This window comes from Nicotiana tomentosiformis, chromosome 4, assembly GCF_000390325.3.
Source record: "Nicotiana tomentosiformis chromosome 4, ASM39032v3, whole genome shotgun sequence".
NCBI lineage: Eukaryota > Viridiplantae > Streptophyta > Magnoliopsida > Solanales > Solanaceae > Nicotiana > Nicotiana tomentosiformis.
This window is the reverse complement of record NC_090815.1, coordinates 103964082-103971881: the sequence shown is the minus strand read 5'-3', so window position 1 is coordinate 103971881 and position 7800 is coordinate 103964082. Positions and strand designations below refer to the sequence as shown.

Genomic DNA, 7800 nt, shown 5'->3' with positions numbered 1-7800 from the left:
AAACGGGACACGAATTCCCTGAGCATCTCGTTGTCTTTTTGTTTGACTTTGAAAAGGTCCGATTTCTTGATTTCGACCTTAATGGCACCGGCATGTGCTTTTACAAAAGAGTCTGCAAGCATAGCAAATGAGTCAATAAAATTAGGAGGTAGGTTGCGATACTATATCATGGCTCCCTTTGATAGGGTGTCCCCAAATTTTTTCAGTAGAACAGACTCGATCTCGTCATCTTCCAAGTCATTCCGTTTGATGACACTTGTATAAGAGGTTACATGCTCGTTTGATTTGGTCGTCCTGTTATACTTAGGTATTTTGGGCATACAAAATTTCTTGGGGATCGGCTTCGGAGCCGCGCTTGGGGGAAAAGGTTTTGGACGAACTTCCTGGAATCCAGTTCTTTCAATATCGAGGGTGCTCCTGGGATTTGATCTATCCTGGAATTGTAGGTTTCTCCCTTTTTGTCGTTTGCTTCAATTTTCTTATTCCCTGATTCTATCCGCTTCGTCAGCTCCTTGAGCATCTTTATAATCTCGAGGTTAGCTCCTGATTCTTGTTCATTCGACCTTACTGCAACCGGTTCAGTTCTATGGGTGGCTTCTTGGGGTAGATTGGGTTCAACCCTGCTTGGTGCCTGTCTTTGGCTCTGCAACTGAACTATCGCCCCTTGAGCTTGTAGCATATCGAAGATTATTCGTAGGCTGATCCCGTCTTCTTCAATATTTTGCGTGTTTCGAGCTACAGATCGGGATCCACCATGGACGCTATTTTCGGGGCCAATAGGCTGGTTCGCGTTGATGGCCACATGTGAATTAACGTCAATCGGATCCGCGGTCCGAGTTCCAACGGGGTCAGTGGGTGGCCCTACGTTACCGAGCGCCACGTTACTCTCATCTTGATGACCGGACACGTTGTTGATATGTAGGGGTGCTAATTGAGAGTTTGTCATTTTTAGCTTGAAATCAAAGACACTTCAAAAGGCAAGTGTAAAGTAGTGTGTGTTATAGAGATTTGTATCAAATAACCACTATTATCCTTAGCCCCACGGTGGGCACCAAACCGTTTACCCTCAAAATCGGATAACAATTGAATTTGTACTTGGTTTTAAGGATACGTGATCTAATTTGATACAGAGTGATAAATCAGATCAATTATGGAAATAAAAGATAAAAAGGTAAATGCAAACCCCGCAAGTTTGAGCAATCCTAGCCTTGTGAGATTAATCTCCCCCAAGCTAGGAATAATATTATTGATGTTGAAGTGTAATGAACTTTGACAAGATAGAAATACCAGTATATTGCCTTTTGATATAAGTTACAATGTGTCTTATGAATTATCAAGTCCCCCTTATATATTAGGGGAGATCTACCTTTTGAAATATTATTTTTATTGTTCTATAAAAAGCAAAAGTCCTTGATTTGCTGACCGTTGGTTTCCTTTTTGAGCCATTCCGTGATTTCCGCCACAATGATTGGTTAATAGCGAGAATTACGGACCCCTGCCGGATGAGTTGGCAAAGCTTTCTTCGAGACCGTTAGAAACAGGACTGGCCACGCCTTCGACAAACTCGAGGGCAAATATGATGGTTTCAATGGCTAATTTTGATAGTGCTTTGGGTTCGATCATAATTACCATGCACCGATCTTGGTTAGTGGTGTTAGTCGTCAGATCGATCTTTGAGCTCGACTTCACCCGATCACAAATATTTCGGTCCTGGCCTATTTAAGGAGTTCAAAAACTCGATCGAATATCGAGCTCGATTTTACCCGTATACAAAACTCTAATGCTCAGGTTTTCACTCACCCCAACTTAGTGCTTTTCGAATCTTTCTCTTGTCACAAATAACCTTTTATTCGGCCTCTAGCTATAAACTTCACTTTTTAATTTCTCAAGAGCTATATTTGTATACTTCTAATAGGGACAAAATCTAAACAGTATCTTAAAAAGAAATAATTGCGTAAATCAGCCAGGAAAAACAGCAAGTGTGTCAGTTTAAAGCTTGGCCCTTGTGCATAGCATTGGCTGTTGGGACCTTAAGCTTAGCGTAGAAGTGTAGTGTCAAATAATTCAATAGAGTTTAACTTATATATATTGACATTCTAAAGTATTTTTACCCAATCAAAAACTGTAATTTGCTGCAAGAAGAATATTTACGCTATCTATCAGAAATTGTACTTCGTTGTACGAGGAGTACTAAGATATGCAAGCATATAATTCTTAGTGAAGATAATGTTTGCAATTGTTCGTTTACTATATATTTTGCTTTCTTCACGAAATGCTTTATTATTTTTACATCAAACATTGTTTTTTCAGATACGACGAAAGCTCTAGTCAAGGCAATGGACCATTATTATTATTATAGATATACTAGATGAGGGCGGGCCCAATAGAGTCACTACAGGAATCCATGATAACATATCAAAGAAACACGTGTTCTACTCTTGTTTACACTTTACGCCATAAACAAATAGAATTACATATCCTGATTGACTACTGTCATATACTGTATTGCAACGACTTTGCACTACTGAAAAATGTTGGCTCCCTCGTATTTGTGCTCAAGAATCAAAAGAAGTTACATTATAAAACATCGTCAACGAAAGAAGTTTCAGTCAAAATAGACATGTGCAATTGTTTTCAATAGATGTTGTCCAGTCTCTTTCACGCAATTTCCTTAAAGCATCATCTCTTTGGTTCTCTGATTCTTCAGTTCTGCCCTAACAAAGAAAATCACGTTAGAATTCACCAAGGTAGCTTATACAAAAATTATACAAGTCCAAATTAAATTTGAGTAGCAATGCGGATAGCTACTATAGATCAGTAAGCCAGAGTTGAAAAATTAATCACTAATCTTACTGCAATGCGATAAAAGTTGTAGACTATCTATTATGTTGCTCTTTTACATGTCAAAATTTAAAATATGAGATATCACCAATATCCATAGCACATTAATAAATTGAATTTTTTATTTTCTTTCAATAAACAAATGAAGGGGAACTACTATTTTTTTACCTCTTGGTAGATAGATGCCTACAATTGCAATAGATTCTAATTTCTTGTGAAATAAGATGCAATCTAGGCAATTTATCCATCTAAATAGAACTGCCAAAGCAAGATTCTTTTTGGCATGATCCTCTTTATGTTTACTTCTTGAGTAATAATTTACTACAGGAGCCATCTGTTTCTATATATCGCGTTTCAATGCTACTCATGAGAATACAAAAGAACAAGGAACATATAAGCTTCCAACAATATATAACCTTGATAAGCACATCAGGAATAAATGAAATAAAATCATAATTAATTACTGGAACAGAGAAATCCAAATTAGGTGCACCAACGATACTTAGATAAAGTTACCAAATTCTAGCAAGAATCATGGGTTTACCAACAAAACTGAATAAATAAGTAATTTCTATTTTCCATTGACACTTCTATGAGCTGAATTCAAAAGAAATGGAAATGGGATTCCGCCAAACAATTTCTATAGGACCAATTGCAATATTAAGGCTTAGTCTAGATGGCAAAGAGAAGGATACCAAGCCATGACTGCAAAAGAACAGTTGCATGTGATAAAGAAGCCTCAACTCACATAGCATCCAAGGTTTTCCAAGCCAAGATACGGGTCTAATTGTCCCTCTGCCCAAATAGCTGAATCTGTAAATATAGCAAGTTGCTTACAAAAAACTATCCATTTCCCTGTTTCTCTGCAGTAAGAAACTAAAAGGCCATTGATAACACCAAAAAACAGACCAAAAGAAAATAAAACTAAAAGGAAAACACTGACCAAAAGGGCATAGGCAGAAGAATATGACACCTAAAATATGAAGAAGAAGATATAGGGTAATTTATTGAACTAAAACTGCTTTCTTTGTTGCAGATCTTATCTTATAGATTAATGGAAATTGATATTTCTCTTTCTCTTGTGCCCCCATAGGAAATTAAAAGGAGAAAAATGTGTCCTTCATAAATCCAAGCTCTTCTTCATTCCAGCACTTCCAACAACTTAGTAGTATGCAGTATTCCACTGCTTCTTCTTTCTCCTTGCCAGCCCTTTTCTATTCCAAAAATCATCCACCACCTTAAATGAGAAGAATGAATGAACATAAACAGGAGAAAAAGTTCAAATATGATCAATACCTAATCAGTCATTTGACGTACTAATTAGGTATTCAGCTAATTTTTCTTTCACAAGTATTCTGGTGCTAATGGCGATACAACTCCACTTTTAGCCGAGTAATGAAATAATTTATAATTTTCAGAAAAGAAACTATCAGATATCTCAAGTTTTATTCCACAAATTAAGGCCAAAAATTCCTAAAGCATCTAGATGGTACAAGATACACCTAAATGCAGTAATAATAAAGCTGTAAATGCCAGCACATAGATTTTCCGGAAGAATTGCATATATCAATCTCATCATTGCAATTGTTAAAATAAATTATTGTGGTCCTAAATGTAGCACATAATGGCAGCAGTGTAGACATCTAATCAACAAATGTGAGAATGAGAAGTTGTTCTATTTACTTGCTGTGTATTTGTTGATGTTTGGTCAATTCATTGGATGACAATAGCTGATGTATTATGCGGCAACTCAAGATGGATCAACTCTGAGGCACGAAAAGTAAGAGTTGACATGTCCATATAAATGATTAAAGTTGAGTTTTTCTCAGCTGCATTCTCCACACAAAAGTGAGTTTCTTCTGTTTAAATGTCCTATGAGAAAGCTAACACTATCAGCAAAACATGATGATGATGGGTTAATGAATCCATCATTAAATGTCCTATGGGTTAATCCCAGTAGTATTGATATCCCATAAACTATAGCAGTACCAAAAATGACCACAGTGAAGCCTAGAACAAGATGTATGCACATAGAATCAAATTTTGCACTGAAAAGAAGGTACCATTTCTTCCAATTATGTCCTCTTCAAGATAGGATAAATCATAATCTTGAACAATTAGGAATATGTAAAATTTTGGGAAGAAACTGATGTCCTTCTATTCTAGAACAATAAGTCTTCCTCTTCAAATGAGACTAAGATATAAATTTTAGGCATCTAAATTGAAAGGTTAACGTTAGGTAATCTCATTACTTAGGAGAAAATAGATCCTTCGAGCAGAATAAGTCATTTCCTCTTCAATCAACGCTAAAATAGCATTGTTGAGATCTAAAGTGAAAGAAAATCTTAAATTGATAACTTATAGTTCCAAAAAATAAGACATTATTTCTTTGGTAGTTAAAAGAGCCTTGCTTTTGTTCCACACAATTAATGCTGCAGGAAATTGCTTTGTTCAAATGCCCGTCTTAATTAAAACTTACCTTAGTCATTTAAGTACATATTTGGTGTAATCAAAATAAAATGGCAGACAACCAAATGACATATGCGAAGATAAATTTATAGTTTGCAATTTTATAACACATGAAAGTTCTTTGAGGGATTCACCTACTTATCATACCTAGAATTATGTGGCATGAATCCTTACTTTATTGAGGCGAACATAGCAGAGCAACATTAAAACATGATCGATAAGAGATGGCTGGACTTAGCTGTTGCATTAGATAAAATAGGTGATAGAGTACAAATATTTTTTACCATAACAGGAAGATTAATTTCTTGCCTCGGATAATCACCATTTTTCTCAATTTCAATTGAACTTCTAAACTGACCTAAAATTGTTAGATATGACTTCTATAAATTCCAAGATAGCCCAGTAGATTCAAACATTAACCAATTGACAGGAACCTATTTTAAAATAGAGCTTTGTGAACTCTAACACCCACCTAACAAAAAGAGAGCCTAAAAAAAGCATGAACCTGAGTCCTCGGAAGAATATAGGAAGAAAATTAAAGGAGAATCACTATCTTTGTCAGATCAATATAGCATTACTATGAAAGTTGGACCGCAAAAGTTAAATAAAGATCTTAAGTTTCAACTTGAAAATTCCAAATTCAAGTAAAAATCTCAGCAAAGCTCGCAGCATTATCCAATTGAAGACAGTAAAGAGGGGAAACTATATTTGTATAACGATAGTAAAGAGGGAAAACTATATTTGTATAACAGAGACAAAGAATAAACTAAAGTTTGTTATATATCAACAATTGGCATGCCAACATAAAACAAACAAAAGGAAATCACCACATTTCACAGTTTTAGAATTCAGGATTTATAGTTGAAGGATTGAGACTTACATATTCAGGCATACTGTCAAATAATTTTGGCTGCATTAAAGTTCTTCTCCTCCCCATTACTATTTTTGTCTTGATGGCACTTAGTGTTCCCTATACTGTAATAATGTGCGTATCCATGTAAAAAAATTTCATACAGACACGTGTGATCAAATAATCACATACATGCTAAGAGTACAACACGAAAATATGACAACAACAACAACATACCAGTATTATCGGGTTTGGGAGGGTAGTGTGTACGCAGACCTTAGCCCTACCTTGCGACGATATAGAGTTTGTTTCCAATAGACCCTCTTGTCAGACACGAAAATATGAATGAAAATAAAAAAAATCAGATCTGTGTCCATCAAATATTCAAAATCATACAGAGCGAAATTAAAAGCCAAAAAAGGTGTAATAAGAGAGCAAAGGAGAAGCACATAGAGAACTTCAATAGCTAAATGAAAACAACTAAATCAGTAATCTCTGAGAAGAATGAAATCATAAATTTACATGCTCATGGAAATCACTGGAACCAAACAGACCAAAGAGAGCAAGAGTACCTAGTAGAAACCTTCTTCAATAGAACTATACACTCGTAGAATACCATCTGACTCAACCAAAATAAAAAATAATTATGTAACCCAAACATGCACATACATATGTATTTTCAAACATGTGAAAATGAGAAACCCACTCAAACATATATTTAAAAATTAAAACATACCCACTCAAATTCACTACCGATAAGCTAGTATATCAACTAAAGAAAGAAGGGGAGACTTACCAAAAGTCAAAAAACTGGAAAGAAAAGCGTGAAATATTGAAGCAAAATCAGAAATGAAGCCACATGTGCAAAGAAAATATTACAGAAAGGTCGGTTAAGAAAAACATAACAGTGAAATAAAAAAAAGGTGCGGAGAATTTGAGAGAGATAAGAACAGAAAAAGGATGGAGATGGCATACTGAGCTTCAGTTAATGGACAACCACAATCGGTTCATCATCGACAATAGTAGAGAACCACTTCAGAAAAATCTGTGTTTTTAGCCTCCATTGTTGCCTAGTGGAGAGAGTTTGGAGGAGAGTAGACATGGAAGAAGCTTTTGTCAAGGAATGGCCGTAAGAATGGAAGGAAGAAAATCATAGTAGCACTATCTCGAAGAAAGTTGGTATGGTGAAGCCAGCTGTCTCACACATAACAAAATGCTCATAGATAATAATACCCTTCGTCGTTCACTTATTATATAGTTTTAAATATAAATGTTTTTCCTAGATTGTGTCCAATGACACCTAATATGCGAAGAAAAGATGATTAAAACCTATGCAACACGACCCGGTAATAGAAACACTTCAATGGAAGACGCGTGGGCAAATCTAATTGGATTATGGACACATGCAAAGGAAATTATGTGTAACAAATATGATGGTTGCTAATTGGATTATGAGAACGTAAAACAAGCAAAATCCAAGTCGCCAAGGGAGCTTAAACTGATAATTACATATTTTTTTAATAGTTTTTCAATCTCCAAACAAAACTCGATACATCACCATCACTAATGGATCTTGCCTAGCACTAAGAATCTCGATACATCACCATCACTAAGAATCTCAAGTTACCATGTGAGCTTAT

The 7800-nt window shown here is 35.5% G+C and overlaps 1 long non-coding RNA gene across 5 annotated transcripts; it reads right to left on the bottom strand.

Moving 5' to 3' along the window:
* Window positions 1-2408: 2408 nt before the first annotated feature.
* Window positions 2409-7387, bottom strand: LOC104121171 (uncharacterized). Of its 5 annotated transcripts, none has more exons than XR_691845.4 (6): window positions 7136-7387; window positions 6398-6483; window positions 6191-6285; window positions 4525-4713; window positions 3537-4078; window positions 2409-2709 (listed from the first exon to the last, which is right to left on the bottom strand). It is a non-coding gene; the product is annotated as an uncharacterized lncRNA (long non-coding RNA). The 5 variants fall into 5 exon arrangements; XR_011415560.1 differs by having other exon boundaries at window positions 3590-4078; XR_691850.4 differs by having other exon boundaries at window positions 3537-4055.
* Window positions 7388-7800: the final 413 nt, after the last annotated feature.